The following is a 12,162-nucleotide window of genomic DNA, read 5'->3' on the forward strand; positions in this document are numbered from 1 at the left end:
GCAAGTAGGAAAAATACTCATGTGGATAAGAGTGCAAAAGTGAATTTTACAAATCAAATAGTTCAGGAAACAAAAAATCAATTGAAGGAGAGATGGTGGATGTAGTTAGTGGCAAGTTAGCTGTGAAGCTGTAAAGGGACAGTAGCTGGGCTAAGGAAGGTGGAGGTGGGAGAGAAACTCGCCCACCTGCAAGGCTGAAGGAGGTTTTGTGTTTGCTTGTTTGTATGATTCTTTATTTTAAGTTGGGAGATTGCTTTGGTTGGTATTCAGGACTGAGGAAGGAATAAGGGAATGTAGAAGCTGATAGTCTGGGAGGGAGAAGGAGAGCGAGGGAGAGAAAGAGAGAGGGAGGGAGATGGGGCGAGGGAAGGAGGGAGGGAGAGCAGGAGGGAGGGAAGATGGAGGGAGGGAGAGAGGGAAGGGGGAATGAGGGAGGGAGTGAGGGAGGGGGGACTGAGGGAAGGGGGGAGAAGGAGGAAGAAGAAGGAGGAGAAAAAGGCTACCAGGGAGAGAGATGGGGAGAGAGGTGGTGCTGGCGTGAGGAGGAAGGTAGCATTCGGAGCACCGAAGCAGAGGTTAGCCTGGGCCAAGGAAATGAACTAGCACATGGCGGGAATTCTACTAGGGGGTCACCGATGCTGTATTTCATGTCATACTCACAACAACTGTGATTTTGACATTATGATCCTCATTTCATGAGTGAAAACCTGAGGCTCAGAGAGGTCAAATAACTTTCTTTAAAAATCTGTGCGCCTGTAGGCAATAGAGCTAGGATGGTTTCTCGCCTGTGCTCTTTCCACCTTGTGACCTTTTGAGATGGCAGAAGGAATGCTAAGAGGGAAGTCCGTAAGAGGGTAACAAAGTCTCCAAGAAAGTCCGTAATAGGGAAGAGGAGGAATTGAAGAAGTTTTGAAAGATTAAGTTTAAACAGGATAATCCTTTTTCTGTGATTTTCGGCCACTACTTGAGTTCCTGGGAAAAAGCTTCCTGGATTCCATTCATAGCGCAGTGGTTGCCTAACAAGGCGCTGAACTTCAACGTTTCTTTATTCTACTGCCAGGACGTGGGTTTTTGTATTGTCACTTTACAGTCTACCTAAATGTCTTCAATCATTTAAATGACTGTGTCGTGTTTAGGTAAGTGGGTGATGAAGCTTCTTCTTTTGACTTACGTAAGTTGAAGATTCTAGAATGCAAATGGGGTTGCTAGTTTCATTACTGTAAAATGACTTCTGCAGAGCAGATATACAACAAGCAGAGAAGGGAAGCATCCCTTGAAAATAAGTGCTCTAATTGCATTGGGTTTCCAAGAATGTCAATGGGTTCCTGGGAACACCCCCAGACTCTGAAAGGTGAGGCCTGTTGGAGTCTGAGACGCTGCAGATCCCCGACTCTGTGGGGCCCAATATGCCTGCCCATCAGCCTGTGCCTCTCAGAGCTTGTATAAAACAAGAGAGGTCAATGCAGACTTCTGAGAAATCAGATTTTCAGAGTGCCTCTTGAATATAGCAGTATGTTTGGGGTCAAAGACTGTCTACTAGTTGAAAGCCTTAAGGGTCAATTCAGGCCATCTGAGGCCAGGTCTTCCTTTAGGAGGAGTGGCAGGGAAATGCACATGCTTATAGAACTTGGAATAGCTGTCCTCTTTCAGCTCCTGGGAAAGTGGCTGTGCGTGTCCACTTCTCCCTGAGTTGCCGCCAAAAGAATCCTGTTTCCTTCTCACGTTGTGGCCACCATCCTTCTCTTTGAAGGAAAATGGCGGGAGAAGGAGCTGAGCTAACACTAAAGCCTCTGTCAGAGGGTTTGGACAGTGCTGGTAAGAGGAGGCGGGACCAGAACCAGGAGTGGACTGTGGTGGGTCGGGGATGAAAGAGAAAATTAACAAGTGGCAGATTCTCTGTCCACCAGGCTCCTGCATGAACTTCAGTGGCCAGTGGAGATAATAGCATTGGCCAGTGTTCTGGTCATCTACTGCTGCAAAGAAACCACTCCAAAATGTAATGACTTTAACAGAAATTGATTATCATGGCTCACAGTTCTGTGGGTTCACTAGGGCTCAGTTGGACACCTCTAATTTGGGGTCTCCCACATAGTCACAGCAAGATATCTGCTGGGCTGCAGCCGGTGAAAGGATCAACTGGGCTAGACAATCGAGATGGTCCATTCACATGACTGGCAGTTGAGGCTGGCTGTCAGCTGGGAGCTTAGGTGTACATGTGTCCTCCCCAGGTGGCATGGGCTTCTTGGCGACTGGGTTCTCTGAGAGAGTGGTTTGAGAGTGAGCATCCCAAGGAACTCAGGTGGAGGTGGCAAGTCTTAGAGCTGACCCTCAGAATTCTCAGAACGTTTCTCCTTCCCCTTCCATTTCCCCTTCCCCTTTCTTTTCTTCTTCTTCTTCCTCTTCCTCTTCCTCTCCTCCTCCCCCTTTTCCTCCTCCTCCTCCTCCTCCTTCTTCTTCTTCTTCTTCCTCTTCCTCTTCTTCTTCTTCTTCTTCTTCTTCTTCTTCTTCTCCTTCTCCTTCTTCTCCTTCTCCTCCTCCTCCTTCTTCCTCTTACCACAAAAGAAACACCTGCTTTATTAATACAACAGCAAAGGAAAGGGTTTCCAAGTTCTTAGAAGAAAAATAACATGAATAGGTACCATGTGCTAGGTGTTACAAGATTAAATGTCCACATTGATTGTTCTGAGAGCTCCCCACCACACTGCAGATGTCTCATCAAGGACAGCTGCCCTCAGAGCTTCTGCCAAGAATAGGTTTCTCACTGAGGTAGTTTCACAGTCGGTTCCTCAATTTCTCAAACAGAAGACTGAAAAGGTATCAGTCCTGTTTCAGAAGACTTATAACATATCAATTTGGAAAAGAGAGGCTTGTTTCTTGAATTCAAGCAAAATCATGACCCAATCTATCAATTTTTCTCTGCTCCAGTCTCCCAGAGTGCTCTGTGAATGAAGATTCCTTTTCCATCCCTACCGCGTGTCTGGGTAAGAGGAGAAGAAAGGTGGAGCGGTGCCAGGGCACTAACAGGCACTCAGATGGGGCTCTGTGCTCCACTCTCTCTGTGCTGGCGGTACTAGGCATCTTTTCTGGCAGCTGTGGCAGCTTGGTGGGAGGAAGAGGCTACCCACCAGTCACATCTTCTTGAGGCCATATTTTTTTGCGTTGACAGAAGAGATCTGTCTTAGAGCTCCCCAGATTGACAATCTGTGGGCAACCATTTCTATCCTTCTCCTGGATGGTGCACTCCTTACAATCATAGGTTTCAGAGACTCCAGGGTCTCCACAGATCACACAGCGCCCCTGGCAAGAGCCAAAATTATACTCATCACATGTGCACACCAGAGTTCAGGGACGCACGTAGGGGTCACAGATCACACACTTGACATCACACCTTTCACACAGTCTTCGGATTGGCAAAGACAACCTGCTTGCGGCAAGAGATCAAATCCAGATGATGTTTAGCCATAGCTCTGATACAAACTGGCCACCGACTCAGAATGTTACTTCTGATAGGTCTCTGTTGGCCAAGGAAAGTCATTTAGGCCAGCTTCACTCTGAAAGGTGAGAATTAGACTCTACTTTTGAAGCAAGGAGAAGCATGCCTATATAGTGAGGTCGGGAATTGATGGAGGCCACATTTCAGGCATCTCCTGCAGCCTGGATAAACCTCAGTCAGAGCGTGACAGTGGTAGCCCCAGAATGTGTGTAATGAAATGAAGCAAATGGTCATTGCATGCTGACTATGCAACAACACCTTTGCATACATTATTACATTTAATATTTTCAATAACCCTAAGAAGTAGCGTGGCAGATTGATTTTTCAGCTCCAATTCTTCATTGTTCCCTGGATCCATCCTCTCACATGAGACATGCACAAGGGGATTATTTCCCTGTACTTTTGGTTTGTACTTCCTTGACTTTTGGCTTGGCCATATGACTTACTTTGGCCCATGGAAAGATAGTAGATGTCATGCAAACAAGGGTTTGAAACGTGCTTGTATTGTTTCAGAGAGTATGGTTGGCTATGCTCCCTGGCACTTTTGTCTTCACATTGAGAAGAATTTCTCCCAGGGCAGTGCTGCCTCTTCCACCTGGAGCTCAGAGCAAGACCCGTGGAACAGACTGCAGAGCCAGCTGGATTCAGAACTCGAGGCAGAGCTGTTCAGCCAAGCCTAGCCTAGGTCAGCCAGTTCCCAGCTAGCCGACCATAGATGACGGGTGAAAGTAAATGCTTATTATCGTATGCTGCTGAGATTCTGCGGTTGTTTGTCATTGTTGAGTAATACAGTAGGCATTATTAGCTTCATTTCCCGCACTGAAGCCCAGAGCAGTTTTTAAATCAAGTTAGACTTAATACCGCACCCCACACTGTCTGCTACACGGGTACTACAGGGGATGGGCTAAGGTGGTGTGACCAAGCTCCTACTCTGCCTTGGTGGGCATGGGGTGGGGAGCTGGAGGAGAGCATTTTCTAGGGATCTAAGTGGGAAGGCTCCTCTCTGTATTGCTTCCCTAGGAAGTTCTCAGAGATTGCTGAGCATTTTTATCTTGGGGTGTGTGTGATTTGGCAGAGGCAGGGGGGGTTGCTGCTGTACTGAGTCTCATTGTTTCCTGAGGAATTTCCACCGAAGTGATGAACAGCTGAAGAGAGGGCCTGTCTACAGAGCTCAAGCATGAAAGACAGCATTGTTGATTTGACTGCCTTGTGCAGTTAACTAAAAGACTCAGAAGACCCCGGGAGGGCGTTGGTCTCCTAAAGAATAACTCTGTGTGTGTGTTTGGGACTTTATACCCTATAGAGCTCTAACATTTGATACTCTATGCAATGAGAATAAACAGAGGAGTTGGCATTCATCTAAGACTTGGCTTTTGATATTTATACAGATTAAAGCTCTCTTTTCTATATCCCATACTTGTTCTCTCAATGAATGATGTTATGTGACTAAATGTGTGAGAGAAATCTCTTTACCTGGCTCTGAATAAGTCCCTTTACCTCATGAAGGCTCAGTTTCCACCTGGGCAGCATGAAGCTTGCCCTAACGACCTAACACCGTGAAGGGCAAATGAGAGCCTAGATGAAGAAACACAACCTTCATCAAATTGCCTGTAGATGAGCAAATCTGTATATTTCTGGATTAAATATTATTAATGGGTATCAAGAACCCAGAAGGATGAATTTTTATTTTATTTATTATTATTTTTTAAAGATTTTATTTATTTATTTGAGAGAGAGAGCATGAGGGGGGGCAGGGTCAGAGGGAGAAGCAGACTCCCTGCTGAACAGGGAGTCCGATGTGGGACTTGATCCTGGGACTCCAGGATCATGACCTGAGCTGAAGGTAGTCGCTTAACCAACTTAACCACCCAGGTGCCCAAGGATGAATTTTTAATTGTCTCATTTTTGCACTAAAAAATAATTTTTAAAAATGTATGTGGGGCTTGCCTCTGTCATTATCTGGCTACAGTCTGGTCTGTTCAGGTGAATGCTCATATGGTCACTGTCCACTGAAGCCAGTTAAGATCTGCAGAGAGATGTCAGCAACTCCAACGATCGTCCCTCCCATCTCTCAGCTACAGAGTCACCATAGCCTGGTCATAGGTGTTGGTCCCATTGGCCACTTGCCAGATCCTCAAAGCCCCTTGACAAGGCCTTGGTGGGATCTGACATTGGCTCAGCTTCCTCTTCAGCTCCAGTCCAAGGGGGCATTTAAAGCCTATATATTTGTTTCTCTCTCTTTCATATTCCCTTTGAACTGGACAAATAATCCAAAAAAATAGAGTTTGAGAGGTAGAGGAGTTGCTTCCGTATCTCCTTTATCTATCTCTATGGACCTTCAGAAAACCAATCAATCTCCTCCAGAATACTGGGGTCCTTGGAAGGGATTAGGAACCCAGACACCCTCAGTCCAACCATAACATTGAGCATCCCCTCAAGCAAATGATAACATTTGCATTAGGGGATTTGATACTTGGATGTATCTTAACTATGACATTAATCTGGGAAATGCTAGCAGGAACCCAATGAAGACTCTCCATCCCAAGTCCTCCTCCAATCACAAGTGTTTGTTTTAGCAGTAGAGGAGACGGAAGGATGTTCTTACCTATATTGTGGTAAAGGATCAGACTGGGGTAAGTACCAACCAGCTCATGATTCAAGCAAAGAAAGGAAAGCATTGCCTGAACAATACATTTATGGGAAATAGAGCAATTATGCAGATCCAGGAGGCTGGAAGTAAAAGTGGGATGAGGAGCATTTAGATATAGTCAAATCTCTAACATACAAGTGATTCAGGAATGGGTCCATGCCAGCCTGAGAGCAGCTGACTGCCACCACAAACCCAGTTTCCATTTTGCTCAGATGGCTTGCAAGACATTTCAACAGCAGAGTTGTAATGAGAACTTCCTTTCTAGGCAGGGAAGGGGCCAGTGCTCAAAATAACTTCAGTACCACCACCAAAGCCTGTAAAGAAAACATTTGACAAAGCGTGCACATTCCCAGAACTGAGGCTGCCTCTGGCCAGATCTCTAACCCAATGCAAAAACTGCCATGTTCTGGGGCGCCTGGGTGGCTCAGTCAGTTAAGCGTCAGACTCTTGATTTTGGCTCAGGTCATGATCTCAGGCTCATGAGGTCATATTCAGAATGGTGGAGAATGGAGTGGAGAGCAGATGCTCTAGGGCAAAGCCTGGCTCTGCGAGCTATTTCAGGGTTTTCAAGAGTAAAAAGCATACGGAGTGTAATGGGCTGTCACATTCATGCCAACCAAGAATGATAAGAAGACAGGTATGTCAATTGCATCAATGATCCCCTAACTAGAGAATTCTGTTAATTAGAAGACCCAGGTAACTTCAGGCGTAAAACATAAAAAGAAAATCTTGTGCCCACTTGAGACATCCCAACCCTGTTGAGGGGCTTCCTCTTTCCTACTCACAGGTAACACATCAAGAAAGTAAAAAAAAAAATTGTAGGGAATTTTGTCAAAATTAATTTTGGGGGGCTCCTACTAAAGTCGTGTGGAGGGATGCTCTGCTAGCTTTGTTCAGTTGTGCTTACAGCACATGCCATGAAGCCTTTTCTTATGGGATTGTTTATGGTTTCCTGAGTCTGGATACTTACTTGTTTTAAACGTAAAGGTATTTACTTTTTAACTACTTAGTTGGCACCACAACTTTCAGGAATGCATGTCAATTGAAGGAAGACAGTATTTTCTTAGTTTAGAACTCTATCAAGAATTGTTTGCCACTTGAGAACAATCATGTCACCAATGCTCATATTATTCACACTACTTGTTGCAGATACTTACGTGAGTCTGCATTTCATGGTGATTCTATGTCCAGATACAAACCCCTAAATATTAAAGTTTTTCATATTCTTTTTTTGTGTATTTGATCTGTCAAAAACTCATGAGTGTGATAAGGTCTTCCCTCTTGTAATTTTGCTAGTCTCTTGTAGCATTTCCAACAGGTTTTTTTGCTTGTTTGCCTAATTCTACATAATTTGGTCTATAACAAATGATTATGATTGTTAGGGCTTCAATGGGAATTGCATATTTTATCATTGTAAATGATTTCCTATTATTTTATTTACTGATTTTGCCCTAAATTGTACTCTTTTGACAACCATATTAAGGCCCCTAATTTTATTATTTACTTAAAATGTACTTTTATATGGTTGCCATTTTTTTTTCACATATCAGTGTTTCTTTTAGTTTTATTTTGTCTAATACCTGGATTTTAAAACAAAATCTGAGTCTTTATCTTTTAATAAAACAGTCTAATTTGGTTACTTAAAAAATGTTTCATTCCAAATAATTTTAGATTTATAGAGAAGTGTGAAGATAGTACAGAGAGTTCCTATGTACCCTTCCCCTAGCTTCTTCTGATACAAACGAACATCTTACATAGCCATGACATAATGATCAAAACTGAAATTATGTTTAGACAATATTAAGAAGATGATGTTAAACAATTTAAGAAACTAACATTGCTACAATATTATTAATTAACCCACAGAATTTATTTGGATTTTTACCAGTTTTTCCATTAATGTTTCCTTTCTGTCCCAGGATCCTATGCAGGATCCCACATTGCATTGAGCCATCATATCTCCTTAGTCTCCTGCAATCTGTGAAGTTTCTCGATCTCCTTGGAGTAGAGTGAATTGGGTCTTCCAGAAAGATATGTCCAAGCCCTAACCCCTGGTGCCTGTGAATGTGATCTTTATTTGGAAATAGAGTCTTTACAGATGTAATTAAGTTAAGGATCTCAGGATAAGATTATTTTGGATTGAGGGTGGACCCTAAATCCAATGACTGCCGTCCTGATAGGAGAAAGGAGAGGAAGATTTGAGACACAGAAATATAAGAAAGAAGGCCACGTGAAGACAGAGGCTGGGATTGGAGAGATGCTGCCCCAAGCCAAGCGACACCAGGAGCCACCAGATGCCAGAAGAAGCGAGGAAGGATTCTTCCTACAGCCTTTGGAAGGAGGAGACCCTGTTGACACTTGAATTTCAGACTTCTAGCCTCCTGAATTATGAAAGAATGAATATGTGCTATTTTAAGCCATCAAGATTGTGGTAATTTGTTGTGGCGGCCTGGAAAAATGAATACAAAAACCTTGACAACTTTGAAGAGTGTTGCTAGGTATTTTGTAAAATGTCCACTGGTTTGGGTTTGTCTGATGTTTTCTCATGATTATACTGTGGTTGTGGATTTTGGGAAAGAATACCAGACTGGTGAAGGGTGTATCATATCAGAGGGTATGTGATATCAACATGAGTGGTGATGTTGACCATGGTCACTTAGTTAAGGTAGTGTTTGTCAAGTTCCTCTACTGTAAAGTGACTATTTTTCTTTTTTTCATGCTCTACTTATTAGAGGCAAGTCACCGAGTCCACCCAGACTCAAGGGGTCCACCTTCTATAACTTTGCATTCTACTTTGAATCCTGGAGCTGACACACATTCATTTTAAATATTCCTGGAATGTTTTCAAAAATTGTTCATAGCTTAGGCTTTTAAAAAAAACTATTAATTCCAGTTAATAGAAGTTTCACAGGCCACATTCACTTACCACAATGAAATAAAACTATAAATCAATAATAAAAGAACAAATAACATATAAAAAACTGAGCATTCAAGATACTGTCCATACTTTTTGTCAATGAAGAAATGAAAAGTTTAATTATTGGCTATTTAAATAAATAACTATAATGTCAAGACCATATGTCCAAAATTAAGGAATGAAGTCAAGTTACACACAGGAAGAAATTAATGATGGTAAATATTTGTATTATTAAGCAAAGAAAAGAGGGGCGCCTGGGTGGCTCAGTTGGTTAGGCGGCTGCCTTTGGCTCAGGTCATGATCCCAGGGTCCTGGGATCGAATTCCGCATACGGCTCCCTGCTCGTTGGGAAGCCTGCTTCTCCCTCTCCCTCTGCCTACCACTTCTCCTGCTTGTGCTCTCTCTGTCTCTCAAATAAATAAATAAAGTCTTAAAAAAAATGAAAAGAATAGCCAAAATGAATTCACTAGCCAACTCAATGAATTAGAAAAAGAATAACAAAATAAGCTTAAGGAGAGTAAGAATTCACAAATAATATTTTAAAAAGCCCGATTTGATAAATTATAAAATAGAAAAGAAGGAGAACTAATAAGGAAACCCTCGAGCTAATTCTCTGGCTTGGAGCGGAGCCCAATGTTTAGACAACACATACTTGGTTGTAAAAGTCATCTGGATGAACTATAATGCAGCTTCAGCAGGAATCTGCACCAGGAGCCAAACCTTGGCAAAGCTGGAGGTTCAGTCTTAGCCTCACGTCTGACAATTACAAGTTTCAGAAGGATCAGCTTTGAGCACCGACTCCATTGTGGGCGGCGGGTGAGAGCATCAAAGACACCTCTTTTAAATATCCAGCTTTTAACATCAGAACAAGACCTCCCATTTGGGCACAGTGGTAGCTGTAATTCAGCAAGTTCTAGTGGCCACTGAGGAGTCTCCTAGGCTCAGTGAGACACGTCTGGGCTCTGGTACCATGCAGAAGTAAGAGTAACCAGGAAGGCTCTTTAAACGTGAGTATACTCCTAGGATAGTTGAGACACAGCAGGGCAAAAAGCCTATGGCGATAAAAAGATTGGAATTTTGTTAATCTTGGAAGATGGGTTTGAGTATGGTACTTGGAGATATGACCAGGGAGCCATTCTTTGCACCTTAACTACAAAGCAGGACAGTCTAATTATGTAAGACCAATTCATTAGAAGCTGCAACCCATTGCTGATTAAGTTGAATGTTTCATCTTGTATTGTGAAACAGACCTTTTAATGATGCTGAAATCATAGAAACATGTTTTTATTTGACCAAGGTTTTATTCTCCTACATCACTCAAGAGAGTTCATTCCAGATATAAATTTTTAGGGCTTATCTTATGAATTTCTTTCTTTTTCTAAGTTAAGGCAATCTAATAAATATTCCATAAATGAGACAAAATAAATCTTCCAGTGTATCTTTGACAAACTGATTGCTAGCATGCTGTTTAATGGTGAAAAAAATGGAGCTATAAGTTGAGTGTATCTGCTATCCCCTTTGTATTTTACATTGCTCTTACTGTTCTAGCCAATAAAATTGGGGGGGGGGCGGAAGAAAAACAGAATATAGATAATGTAATAAAGAAAGCAACATGACCAAATTTGTACTTATCATTTCCACAAGACTGGCTTCACTTCAGATATGAGCTGAGTTCCAGAGTCTCCAGGTCATTCTCACTTCTGACCAGCTGGCCACAAATTCAGCAGTTCCACCTACAGATTCAACAATTCACTAGAACAACTCAGAACTCAGCAAAGCATTATTACTGTTACAGTTTTATTATAGCAATGGGATACAAATTAGAACCAGCCAAAAGGAGATGCATAGGGCAAGGTCTGGGAGGGTCTCAAACATGAAGCTTTTTTTGTCATTTCCCCATGGAGTAAAGATTGTCACCCTCCTGACACTGATGTGGAGTATTGCCAACCAGAGGAGCTCACCTGAGCTTTGGGGTCCATGGTTTTTATTGGGGATTCATTATGTAGGCATGATTAATTAAATTGGTCATGTGACTCAATCTCCAGCCTCCTCCCCTCCTCTGAGGTCAGGCTATTATCATGTTACTCACAGGTCCAACCCTCCAATCACACAGTTGGTCTTTCTGGCATAACCAACTCCTATCTTGTCATCTCATTAACATAAATTATCAGGTGTGGCCCAAGAGGAGCACTGTGAATAACAAAGATGCTCCAATCACTTAGAAACCACCTTCCAGGAACCTGGGACAGAGACCAGCCAAATTCTTTATTATACACCTGCCTGTCTAATATAAAACACAACCCCTCCCCCATCTTAACTTTCTATTGATGGTTCTTCTTCCTCCATGTTATTCTCTTCCCTCAACAGTTTTTCATCTTTATTCATGTTGTGTATTTATTTATTTACTGTTTTTCTCCACCACTGGAACATAAACTTCATAAAGATAGGCACTTTAATTGCTTTTTCCCTAGGGCCTACTTTATCTCTAGTGCCTAGAAAAGTCCATCATATAGGAGGTGCTTAGACAGATAGATAGGTAGATAGGTAGATAGATAGATAGATAGATAGATAGATAGATAGATAGATAGATAGACAGATAAATGGCATAGAGTTGAAATGGGATGTGCTATTAATAATGCTCTTAGTTAAGGGAGCTGGACTGTGATTTTTATTGTCTGATTTGAATCTTGTGGATCAAAGCAATGTCGGGAAAGAGGATGGTTAAAGCCTAATTTGAACATCTGGGTAGGAGTGATTTAAATGTAAGTTTGGCATACTTTCACTTTAATTTGGTTGTACTTCCTGGTATTCTTGATTGGTTATTTTGGATATTGGGGAAGTGCAAAAAGCAGCTAATAGATGAATGTGTCTATTGATATGAAAGTTCCTTGGAAAATTTGACTTTAGGTGAAAATTTATTTTTTAATGTTCTGGAAGGATCCATTGCAGGAGGTTTGGGTTAAACTATTTAGTTTTGTCCGAAGTGCAATTGGGAGGAGGACCAGAAAGATATTCAAATAATGGGCAAGGGCTTGGAACAGGAAATTATCTGCTCCTCTCTGGTGCCTCTTGGGGTTATGAAGTCACTAAAACTTCTGATGC

General features: G+C 42.3%; 1 pseudogene; it reads right to left on the bottom strand.

Moving 5' to 3' along the window:
- Positions 1–3,128: 3,128 nt before the first annotated feature.
- Positions 3,129–3,463, bottom strand: LOC116636440 (annotated as a pseudogene).
- Positions 3,464–12,162: the final 8,699 nt, after the last annotated feature.

The sequence above is a fragment of the Phoca vitulina genome, unplaced genomic scaffold, assembly GCF_004348235.1.
Source record: "Phoca vitulina isolate PV1807 unplaced genomic scaffold, GSC_HSeal_1.0 scaffold12, whole genome shotgun sequence".
NCBI classification, from domain to species: domain Eukaryota; kingdom Metazoa; phylum Chordata; class Mammalia; order Carnivora; family Phocidae; genus Phoca; species Phoca vitulina.